This window comes from Panulirus ornatus, chromosome 44 (assembly GCF_036320965.1).
Source record: "Panulirus ornatus isolate Po-2019 chromosome 44, ASM3632096v1, whole genome shotgun sequence".
Taxonomy (NCBI): domain Eukaryota; kingdom Metazoa; phylum Arthropoda; class Malacostraca; order Decapoda; family Palinuridae; genus Panulirus; species Panulirus ornatus.
In genome coordinates this window covers 4,555,026-4,567,539 of record NC_092267.1, presented here as the reverse complement: position 1 = coordinate 4,567,539, position 12,514 = coordinate 4,555,026, and the positions used below count along the sequence as shown (strand labels likewise).

General features: G+C 42.5%; 1 protein-coding gene across 3 annotated transcripts in view; it reads right to left on the bottom strand.

Annotated features, from left to right (window-relative positions):
• The window catches only part of LOC139762806 (uncharacterized), a 215,080-nt gene that overhangs the window by 158,954 nt on the left and 43,612 nt on the right, over positions 1-12,514 (bottom strand). The window contains exon 1 of one of the 3 annotated variants that reach the window (XM_071687961.1): positions 1,007-1,071. The exons of the other annotated variants lie outside the window; for them this stretch is intronic. The gene's annotated coding sequence lies outside the window, so the exon portion shown is untranslated. Of the gene's footprint in view, positions 1-1,006; positions 1,072-12,514 lie in introns of those variants that run through there. 3 annotated transcript variants of the gene reach the window in all.

The following is a 12,514-nucleotide window of genomic DNA, read 5'->3' as shown; positions in this document are numbered from 1 at the left end:
CGAAATCGCTCGAATCACACCAAATACCACAGGAAAAACATCGCTCACCGCAAAAAGAAAAAAATGTATCGGGACGAAAGCTAAAATTTCGCTAAAGGTATATGAATCATTCATGTTATTCAACGTCATTTCGAACATGTTGGTCCATTTTCATGAGTCTATTGGTAAAAACTGGTATTATCATCTCGTTTCGGAAAACCAGGGGATTTTTGTCAGGTTTGGTTTGGTTGAGAATAAAATATTCTCCGATGGTTATTGATGTCTTCTGAATATACTGACTTATTTTCATTGTAAATCATTATTTTGTTGCAATTTCTCCCCTCCTAAATTACTAAGAGATCCCCCATTATAGTTAGATAGAGGGGAGTATATATCAAAAGGCAGTGAGTGATCTACGGTAGATATGAAATTTAGAAACGTGCAAAACACATCGAAAAAAAAATAATCTAAAAACCATAACTTTAACTTCCAAACAGTTGGATGTCGAACTGTCATTTTACCTAGAAATTCTTATATAATAAAACTGAAATATGAAATGATACGTACCTATTAATCACTTTTCTGAAATTTTAATGAGTGGATTACACCAACAGATTCACAGATTCATGGAACGTGTCTTTACGTAATGATTCGTGTAAGACTTTTAATTCTAAGTGTAGCCTAACTGCCTTTCTCTGGTTTTTTGCCATTTATGACATAATTCGGCCATTTGATTGTCATTTTACCACCCCAGGCCGACCAAGACACAGCTGTGATGGAGTGGGGTCTTAAGAACTCGTGTGTAGTAAACACTAAACTGTATGTAACCCAAATACAAAACATGGTTTCAGGTAATATTCCTTTACCACAAAACAACCAACACTTCTGGAGTTAAAAAGTATGATATATATATCTCTCTCTAAATACGAAACTATACATAGAAAATTGATAAAAGTTTACGAAAATGTATTTGAATGAATTAAGACTACAATATCACTAGTAGTATACAGTTACGATGTAAACATACAGTATAAATCAGCTGTAAGTTCTCCAGGTCTTGAGAACACGTCCACCCTCCATGGCGTCTGCTTCGGCACTGTCTCGTTTTCTGCGTGTCATTGCTTCAAACTGAGATTCGTTGACATATTTCAGCAAAATTTTACATTACTGGTAAAAGGAAAAAAAAAATTCACAAATTTACTACCCGTTTCATTCAGACAATTGATTAAAGACAGTAAATTAGTATTTATCTGTAGAGGATAAATGTAGATAGTATAGGAATAGCTTAGTTTTAACCATAACAAAATGCTTCAAGTTATTATGGAAGCTGAATCTAACTCAGGTTTATATATATATTTTTGTATACAAATTGTTTAGTAAGTCATTCTGGTGTTCATTCACTATTGCCATGATCTATCATACGAAAAATGATTGGAGTCATCATGATTGGATTGGCAACAATATTCCCTAATTGATGAGGCGGGTTGAGTCTGTCATAAGATGGTCAGTTTTGCAAGATCGACCCATGGTGTTAACTTAATGTTAAATATCTGCTTGTATTACCAATATACCCGACATTACTGTCAGGACATGAATATATATAAATGATTTTAGAAATGAGATCTTTAGCCATTGGGTCATTAGTTTTATGAGACTGCTGTGTATATATTTGTGGATATAATTCAACAAAACGTTATGATAATAAATAGATAGTAACTTATTGTTCTGTTTTCCAATGTTAAAACTTGTATATCCATAAAATGGAAGTTTGATATACCTGAAAAAAAATGTCTTTCGCAGCATTTATCGATCGGCTCATAGTAAAGGATGAATACCTGGGTCGCCTGTGGGCCGACTGCCGCGCCCAGAATTCGAACCTAGGTGGGCTAACCACTACATCACTTGTTCACCATCCTTGACCTTGGTAATCAGGCCTCTCACTTTTAACTCCCACAAGAGGTTACCAATTAATCAGTCATCCCCACTTATCAAAAGCTCTGTACATGGGCTAGATACCCAATAGAATTGATCATAATGTAGATACAAAATCGATTTAACTGTTCAAAAGCAAATTCTTGTTTTTCTGGTCACAGAGCCAGAGGTAGGAACATAACAGTTGCATCATCTCCAAGTAGTACTTTCATAGTTTACATGAATACGAATATGTGCATGTACATGTGTACATATTTATATATGTGTCTGTGTATGTATATATTCGTCTGTTTCCTGACCCTGAATCGCTGATGCGGGAACCAGCGACTGTTTATATATATATATATATATATATATATATATATATATATATATATATATATATATATACTTAGTCGCTGTCTCCCGCGTTTGCGAGGTAGCGCAAGGAAACAGACGAAAGAATGGCCTAACCCACCCACTTACAAATGTATATACATACACGTCCACACACGCACATATACATGCCTGTACATCTCAACGTATACATATGTATAAACACAAAGACATATACATATATACACATGTACATAATCCATACTTGCTGCCTTTATTCATTCCCGTCGCCACCCCGCCACACATGAAATGACAGCCCCCTTCCCCCCGCATGCGCGCGAGGTAGCGCTAGGAAAAGACAACAAAGGCCACTTTCGTTCACACTCAGTCTCTAGCTGTCCTGTAATAATGCACCGAAACCACAGCTCTCTTTCCACATCTAAGCCCCACAAAACTTTCCATGATTTACCCCAGACACTTCACATGCCCTGGTTCAATCCATTGACAGCACATCAACCCCGGTATACCACATCGTTCCAATTCCCTCTATTCCTTGCAGGCATTTCACCCTCCTGCATGTTCAAGCCCCGATCGCTCAGTCTTTTTCACTCCATCTTTCCACCTCCAATTTGGTCTCTCACTTCTCCTCGTTCCCTCCACCTCTGACACATATATCCTCTATCTCAATCTTTCCTCACCCATTCTCTCCATGTGACCAACCATTTCAAAACACCCTCTTTTCAAACACTCTTGTTATTATCATACATCTCTCTTACCCTTTCATTACTTACTCGATCAAACCACCTCACACCACATATTGTCCTCAAACATCTCATTTCTAACAAATCCACCCTCCTCTGCACGACCCTGTCTATAGCCCATGCCTCGGAACCATATAACATTGTTGGAACCACTATTCCTTCAAACATACCCATTTTTGCTTTCCGAGATAATGTTCTCGCCTTCCACACATTCTTCAACGCTTCGAATACCTTCGCCCCCTCCCCCACCCTGTGACTCACTTCCGCTTCCATGGTTCCATCCGCTGCTAAATCCACTCCCTGATATCTAAAAACTTCACCTTCTCCAGTTTTTCTCCATTCAAACTTACCTCCCACTTGACTTGTCCCTCAAACCTATTGTACCTAATAACCTTGCTCTTATTCACATTTACTCTCAGCTCTCTCCTTTCACACACTTTGCCAAACTCAGTCACCAGCTTCTGCAGTTTCTCACCCGAATCAGCAACCAACGTTGTATCATCAGCGAACAACAACTGATTCAATTCCAAGGTCTCTCATCCACAACAGACTGCATACTTGCCCCTCTTTCCAAAACTCTTGCATTCACCTCTCTAGCAACCCTATCCATAAACAAATTAAACAATCATGGAGGCATCACGCACCCCTGCCGTAAACCGACATTCACTGGGAACCAATCACTTTCCTCTCTTCCTACACGTACACATGCCTTACATCATCGATAAAAACTTTTCACTCCTTGTAGAAACCTGCCTCCCACACCATATACTCTTGATACCTTCCACAGATATCAACTCCATCATATGCCTGCTCCAGATTCATATATGTTACATACAAATCCATCTGTTTTTTTTTAAGTATTTCTCACATACATTCTTCAAAGCAAACACGTGATCCACACATCCTTTACCACTTCTGAAACCACACTACTCTTCCCTAATCTGAAGCTCTGTACATGCCTTGACCCTCTCAATCAATACCCTCCCATATAATTTCCCGGGAATACTCAATAAACTTATACCTCTGTAATTTGAGCACTCACCTTTACCCCCTTTGCCTTTGTACAATGGCACTATGCATGCATTCCACCAATCCTCTGGCACTTCACCATGAGCTATACATACATTGAATATCCTCACCAACCAGTCAACAACACAGTCATCCCATTTTTTAAAAATTCCAGTGCAATACCATCCAAACCCGCCGCCTTGCCGGCTTTCATCTTCCGCAAAGCTTTTACTACCTCTTCTCTGTTTACCAAACCATTCTCCCTGACTCTCTCACTTCGCACACCACCTCGACCAAAACACACCATATCTGCCACTCTATCATCAAACACATTCAACAAACCTTCAAAATACTCACTCCATCTCCTTCTCACTTCACCACTACTTGTTAACACCTCACCACTTGATCCCTTCACCCTTTATCCCTGGGGATAGGGGAGAAAGAATACTTCCCACATATTCCCCGCGTGTCGTAGAAGGCGACGAAGGGGGCCGGAGCGGGGGGCTAGAAACCCTCTCATCCTTGTATTTTAACTTTCTAAAAGGGGAAACAGAAGAAGGAGTCATGCGGAGAGTGCTCATCCTCCTCGAAGACTCAGACTGGGGTGTCTAAATGTGTATGGATGAAACCAAGATAAGAAAAAAGGAGAGATAGTTAGTATGTTTGAGGAAAGGAACCTGGATGCTTTGGCTCTGAGTGAAACGAAGCTCAGGGGTAAATGGGAAGAGTGGTTTAGAAATGTCTCGGGAGTAAAGTCAGGGGTTGGTGAAAGGACAAGTGCAAGGGAAGGAGCAGCACTACTCCTGAAGCAAGAGTTGTGGGAGCATATGACAGAGTGTAAGAATGTAACTAGATTCATATAGATAAAACTGAAAGTGGATGGAGCACGTGGTCATGAGAAAAAAGATCATGAGAGGCAAGTGTTTTTGGAGCAGCTCAGTGAGTGTGTTAGCAGCTTTGATGCACGAGACCGGGTTAGTGATGGGTAATTTGAATGCAAAGGTGAGTAATGTGAAAGTTGAGGGTTTACTTGGGGTGTTCAGTCTTGTAAATGGATATGGTGAGGAGCTTGTAAATTTGTGTGCTGAAAAAGGACTGGTGATTGGGACTACCTGGTTTAAAAAGAGAGATATACATAAGTATATGTATGTAAGTAGGAGAGATGGCAAGAGAGCGTTATTGGATTACGCATTAATTGATAGGCATGTGAAAGAGAGACTTTTGGATGTTAATGCACTGAGAGGTGCAGCTGGAGGGATGTCCGATCAATATCTTGTTGAGGCGAAGGTGAAGATTTGTAGAGGTTTTCAGAAAAGAATAGAGAATGTTGGGGTGAAGAGAGTGGTGAGAGTAAAAGAGCTTGGAAAGGAAACTTGTGTGAGGAAGCACCAGAAGATATTGAGTGAAGAATGGCAAAAGGTGAGAACAAACGACGTAAGGGGAGTGGAGGAGAAATGGGATGTGTTTAGGGAAGCAATGATGTCTTGCGCAAAATATACTTGTGGCATGAGAAAGGTGGGAGGTGGGCAGATTATAAAAGGTAGTGAGTGGTGGGATGAAGATATAAGATTGTTAGTAGAAGAGGAGAGAGAGGCATTTGGACGATTTTTGCAGGGAAGTAGTGCAAATGACTGGGATATGTATAAAAGAAAGCAGCAGGAAGTCAAGAGAAAGGTGCAAGAGGTGAAAAAGAGGGCAAATGAGAGTTGGGGTGAGAGAGTATCGTTAAATTTTAGGGAGGATAAAAAGATGTTTTGGAAAGAGGTGAAGAAAGTGTGTGGACAAGAGAACAAAAAGAATGGCCCAACCCACCCACATACACATGTATATACATACACGTCCACACACGCAAATATACAAACCTATACATCTCAACGTATACATATATATACACACACAGACATATACATATATACACATGTATATAATTCATACTGTCTGCCTTTATTCATTCCCATCGCCATCTCGCCACACATGATATAACAACCCTCTCCCCCCTCATGTGTGCGAGGTAGCGCTAGGAAAAGACAACAAAGGCACCATTCGTTCACACTCAGTCTCTAGCTGTCATGTAATAATGCACCGAAACCACAGCTCCCTTTCCACATCCAGGCCCTACAGAACTTTCCATGGTTTACCCCAGACGCTTCACATGCCCTGGTTCAATCCATTGACAGCACGTTTATATATATATATATATATATATATATATATATATATATATATATATATATATATATATATATATATATATATATATATATATATATGAGAAACTGCAGAAGCTGGTGACTGAGTTTGGTAAAGTGTGTGGAAGAAGAAAGTTGAGAGTAAATGTGAATAAGAGCAAGGTTATTAGGTACAGTAGGGGTGAGGGTCAAGTCAATTGGGAGGTGAGTTTGAATGGAGAAAAACTGGAGGAAGTGAAGTGTTTTAGATATCTGGGAGTGGATCTGTCAGCGGATGGAACCATGGAAGCGGAAGTGGATCATAGGGTGGGGGAGGGGGCGAAAATTTTGGGAGCCTTGAAAAATGTGTGGAAGTCGAGAACATTATCTCGGAAAGCAAAAATGGGTATGTTTGAGGGAATAGTGGTTCCAACAATGCTGTATGGTTGCGAGGCGTGGGCTATGGATAGAGATGTGCGCAGGAGGATGGATGTGCTGGAAATGAGATGTTTGAGGACAATGTGTGGTGTGAGGTGGTTTGATCGAGTAAGTAACGTAAGGGTAAGAGAGATGTGTGGAAATAAAAAGAGCGTGGTTGAGAGAGCAGAAGAGGGTGTTTTGAAATGGTTTGGGCACATGGAGAGAATGAGTGAGGAGAGATTGACCAAGAGGATATATGTGTCGGAGGTGGAGGGAACGAGGAGAAGAGGGAGACCAAATTGGAGGTGGAAAGATGGAGTGAAAAAGATTTTGTGTGATCGGGGCCTGAACATGCAGGAGGGTGAAAGGAGGGCAAGAAATAGAGTGAACTGGAGTCATGTGGTATACAGGGGTTGACGTGCTGTCAGTGGATTGAAGCAAGGCATGTGAAGCGTCTGGGGTAAACCATGGAAAGCTGTGTAGGTATGTATATTTGCGTGTGTGGACGTGTGTATGTACATGTGTATGGGGGGGGGGTTGGGCCATTTCTTTCGTCTGTTTCCTTGCGCTACCTCGCAAACGCGGGAGACAGCGACAAAGTATAAAAAAAAAAAAAAAAAAAAAAAAAAGATATATATATATATATATAAACATTCATTATTCATCATGAATGTTAGTTTATATGTTTATGTAAAGGTTAATGTGGATGATGGTTTGGGATGGTGATATGGATGTTAACGTGGTTTTCGCTGTAGATATTAATGCTGGATGTGATGTGGATACTAAAGTGGATATTGGTGAGAATATTGATGTATTTGTGGATATTCATGTTGTAGTGGATGTTCCTATGGATATTCATAAGGATGATGATGTGGATGACTTTGAAGGATGTTGCTATACATTAAGCTGGGAAGCAAAGCTACAGCTGAAACTGAACAAGCGCACCTTTTTTCAAGCTGACTTGTATAAACTGGTAGTATGGAGCCGCAAGTGGCAAACAGATTCCAGCATTGATAATTGGAAGTCCTTATATGATGGAAATAAAACTGGAAACACCTACGTCAGAGTAAGAACTCTCTGGATCTTCTTGACGATAAAGATTTTTTTTTTTCTTTTTTTTGCCGTGAATATTCACGTGGATATTGTGAATGTTTGTTGTTGTGGTATGTGGATGTGGACGTTGATTTCGTGGCGTTCCCTCTCGACACTGCCACAAATCTTGTCATTCATCTCCAAGTGTTGGTAACGAGATTGCATCAGCTTACAACATATGGTTCTGAAGAGTTTATACTCCCATGGCCTGATCCTTTTTAATGTGTCCTTAATCCCAGTGTCAAAGAGTCTAATGGCCACGTCCTCACAATTGACATTATCAGCGTGGATGACTAGGGTCATAACTACCTGTGTATTAGTGAGGCAGTGGGTCAGGCAAGCAGCCACTTGCCGTCGGACACCCTTGCGTCCCACAACTGGAAACGTCCAGCAAGTGACTCCTGGCTGAGTACTCTCTGATAGGGAATTTGTTGTGCCTGATCTTCCTCGGCTTCAGTTAGCATCCACAAGTTACTCCTTCGGCAGGAACCCGGCGGCATGTTCCTACCACCCATTTCTTGTAGCAGTCTTACATATGGGGCCTTTGGTGCCAGAACCCGGTGGCATGTTCCTACCACCCATTTCTTGTAGCAGTCTTACATACGGGGCCTTTGGTGCCATATCTCCTGCAGTACAAAATGTCGGCAACTGGCTACACTAGCTTAGGGCCTGGGTAACGCCTCCTCCCTTCTGCAGAAGCTCCATGAGACCCATCATTCATAAAACTCTCCCATAGAATCTCTGTCCCACTACACAACTCAAACTCGACTCTAAGGTCACCACCTCGGCAACACCTGACCTCTACCAGCAGCCAGGGAACCTCTCCCACCTCATGTCATTTTATTTCATATCATTTCCTAACCCTGCACGATCAATAGCAGCTCGCCCTAAGCTACACATCACTTCTCTACTAACCCGTTAGAGCACTGCATTATCACCCGTGTCTCTGTAACCTATCCTTAATATATCCCCTACCACAAACAAAATTAAGCGTTCGGTTGGTGGCAGTGGGCACTGAAGAATTAAATGTTCTGTCAGTTGGATGTCGAAAGCGTCAGCAGGAAGGGTTTTCAGTTGAGTCTATTGTATGTATGTTTGTATACCTATACTGCAGAGTGGGGAGAGCTTGACCTGAGGCGTGGTGGAATGATATGTGCCTCTCTCGGTACGTGTGTTGAAAAGGACGTTTACAAGGGCGACTGTTTAGTCACTAATGGGTGGCGAGCTTTGCAATGTGTCCAGCTGGACTGGTATTGGTCGGCTGAAGCTTTAAGATGAGTTGTTGGTTTGTGAGGTGGGGGAATGGCAGGCATGGCTGACGTCGTGTGCGGGTGTTGTCCATTTAATCCCAGTCACGTACAGATCTGTCTGTAAGGGTTAGGATTAAAGGTCTTCTGCATTGATAGGGGTCCGGTTGTTTCCTCTCATGGATCCGCGAGCTTGGCTTGGTGTTGCCCCGAGCTTTTGTGAATTCGTTTTGCTCATGACGTGGGCCAGGCGAGGGAGGAGGGTAGGTGGGGGAGGGAGGCACAGTGTATAGAAACTACTTGTAGACAATGGAAAGGATGATGTGTTTTTGTTTTTTATCACCCCCCAGCCAAGCTTTGTTCGTATGTGATGGCGGGAGTTTGTTTGTTTTTTTTTTGTTCGAGTTTATTGGGTTTGTCTTTGTATTAAATGTTTTTGACGAATGGAGGGACTGTCATGTTTATACGTTGTGTGATGGCTGTTTGACCGGTGGAATGTGCCGTCGGTGTGTGTATGATTCGTGGGGTTTTTTTTTTTTCGATCGTATTGATGTAAGTTATGATTTGTGGCTTTCGACATCTTGGGCGTGTCGTGATGTGAGGGATAAGGTCGTCTGTGTTGTGAGGGGGGTATGAGAGACATTGTGGAATGGGAGAGTGAGTGTTGTATAGTGTTGGGACAAGATGGTATTAACTGGTGTGGTCTGGAGTTCAGGTAGTGAGTGTTGTAGAGTGTTGATTTTGTGGTGTTCTGAGTTTTTAGCTTAGTGATTGTGTTGTGTTGAGTGAGGATGTTTCTGTGTTGATCTGGAGTGGGATGGTAAGTGGGTGGTGTGAGTGGGGCTTCTAGTGTGGATGGAGGGGTATTGTGTGGTGTGAGTGGGGGCTTCTAGTGTAGTTGAAAAGGTATTGTTTGGTTTGAGTAGGGCTTCTAGTGAGGGTGGAGGGGTATTGTGTAGTGTGAGTTTGGGCTTCTAGTGTGGGTGAAAGGGTATTGTTTGGTTTGAGTGGGGGCTTCTTGTGTGGGTGGAGGGGTATTGTGAGGTGTGAGTGGGGCTTCCTGTGTGGGTGGAGGGGTATTGTGTGGTGTGAGTGGGGGCTTCCTGTGTGGGTGGAGGGGTATTGTGAGGTGTGAGTGGGGCTTCCTGTGAGGGTGGAGGGGTATTGTGTGGTGTGAGTCTGGCTTCTTGTGAGGGTGGAGGGGTATTGTGTGGTGTGAGTAGTCTGTTGTCTACAACCTACTGACACGGAGGGTGTAAGATGGTCCCGGCCATCACTTCAACACCTAACCACTTCAGGTGGGTAGTACTTCCCTGGAACCAGGAGGCATTTTTTCTACCCAAAATAGTAACCAGAAGTTTTTAAGCTAATTTGAGGGTAAGGCAGAATTCTGTTCGTAACAGAGAAAAAACATTTTTTACATCAAATATTCGAAACCTATTAATCAAGCTGAACGGTGAAAAGAAAAATGTAATATGAAAATTGATTATGTGTCACTGAAAGCATGTTATTAGCTCCATTATGGCTTTTAAATCATTAATTCCTCGTCAAGTGTTGGAAATACTACTACTCTAGCCTTTAGATGGAATGAAAAATGAAATTAAAAAAAAAAAAAAACGGAATTAATTGTTGCCTTTGATCTTCAGGACAAAATTTTCGACACGGAAAATCTGATTTACATTAGAGTTTTTGACAACATAAAGCTTATATATTTTCCTCTTGCATGGTTTATTATGAGCAGTAAATATGCCGTATCTTAAAGGCTTGGCGGATCTAGACGGATACAGGAAGGATTCAACGAGTATTCCCCCCCCTACCACCTTTGTAATCCGGATCACGAGAATACGGCTTATCCAGAACGCTGCTGAGGACTGGAGATGATCCACTGCCAGCTGATCGGGGCTGACTCCACACCACGACCCTGTGAGCCAGTTAGGTCTCGCAGTCTTGATGCTGAAGGAGCTTCCTGTTGTGTGGGTAGTGTGGTGGCCGCTTGAACATCAGCGCCGTCAGTCCCGGAACAAACATGTAACGACTAGGCTTGTGAAAGCGACTTGGCTTGTGAAAGCGGCTAGGCTTGTGAAAGCGGCTAGGCCTACAAATGGAGGGGGACTCGCTACGCCACGCTGGGGTAAATCCTGACACCTGTGATGTCAGCGGGAGATGGTGATACCGTCTGGCTTCATGCTACAAATGTGGGACAGGTGAGTTGCTCTGAACTGTGGTTCGAGGCAGACAGAAAAAAAAAAAAAAAAAGACGGCAGATCTGGTCTGTTCGGCCCTTCCTAGCTGATCCCTTTGTTGCCCCTGCTACTCGCTCGTCTGGGAATTAGATACACAAACAAGTCGACCCAGCTCGATGTCCGTTGTTCTCCAGGAGTGATGAGCGCAGATGCAATTCTACCCTCCTGTGTTGTCTTGCAGCCCCGTGTTATGAGGCTGGACGACCAGAATACCTTTGTGAGGTTAGTAGGTCGTCAATGGCCAAACTTGAGCAACCCCATTTGGTCCTCTGGTGATCGAGAGTGGATAGGAATTGGATTGAGTGGGGTCGTATGATAACGTCCTATCTCAATGATACACCACTACGATTACCCATTTCGGGGACGCTGGTATGACTGTGTCAGTCAGACTAGTTGTGGCACAGAAAACTGCCGCATTGAACGAAGCTGGGTCTGTTGGGCGATCGTGTGAGTGTCAGATGGGAGTGGAAATGCCACACTCACCCCTCGGTACGTGTGTCTTGTTGTTATGTTGGGATAACGTCACGCTACACCATCTAGTGACGATTGTAAATCGAATCACTTCATTACAGTTTTTTGTCCCACTAATTACATTATTATTGTATGTAGGACGATGATCAAACGAGGATCTGATACTCTGTGGCCTGCTTTGAATTACCGTAGCGTTGTTGACCATTAACACATTCCTTTGGCAGTGTGTCTCTTACGTAGCTTCCCAGCATTGTTTTCTCTCGCCAGTCCTACAGTCTAAAGTCTTTAGAAAACTAGGATAGAAATGTTTTAGAGAGAAAAGTCGGTATGTGCAGGAGTCCTGGACTTAGAAAAGGTGTATGATGAATAGGATAGCATTTTTTGGGACGTTTCGACCCAAAAGGCTGCTCACGAAACACATCTGAACGCTGTGTGGAGAACATGTAATGGGCGTGGAGCAGGTGTGAAAGTGGTTGCATGTGTGAGCAGTCCGAAATAAATGGTAGGGTGTCAGGAGTGCATAATGTCGCCGTGGTAATTTAATGTTTTTATGGATGGGACATTACGCTGGAGACTGAGCTGAAGTGAGGGTTTTTTTTTTTTGTTTTTTTTTTTTGTGTGTGTTTTTTTCTTCGTGCTCAAAGCTCCAGCCATGGACTTTCCCACATCGAGGCCAGGCCTTAATTGGAATAAGGAAAGGGGTTAAAGAGAGGGGAAAGAAGAGAAAACAAGAGGAAAAATATCTCAAGAGTTTTGGAAAAAGTAGACCATCTGCCTTTTAGATAGAGGGGGTGACACATCGTAGTTGTTAGTAAAGACTTGAAGGAGTAAAGAGTTCCAAAGCTTCGAGGTACGAGGGAAAGAAGCAAATATCACAG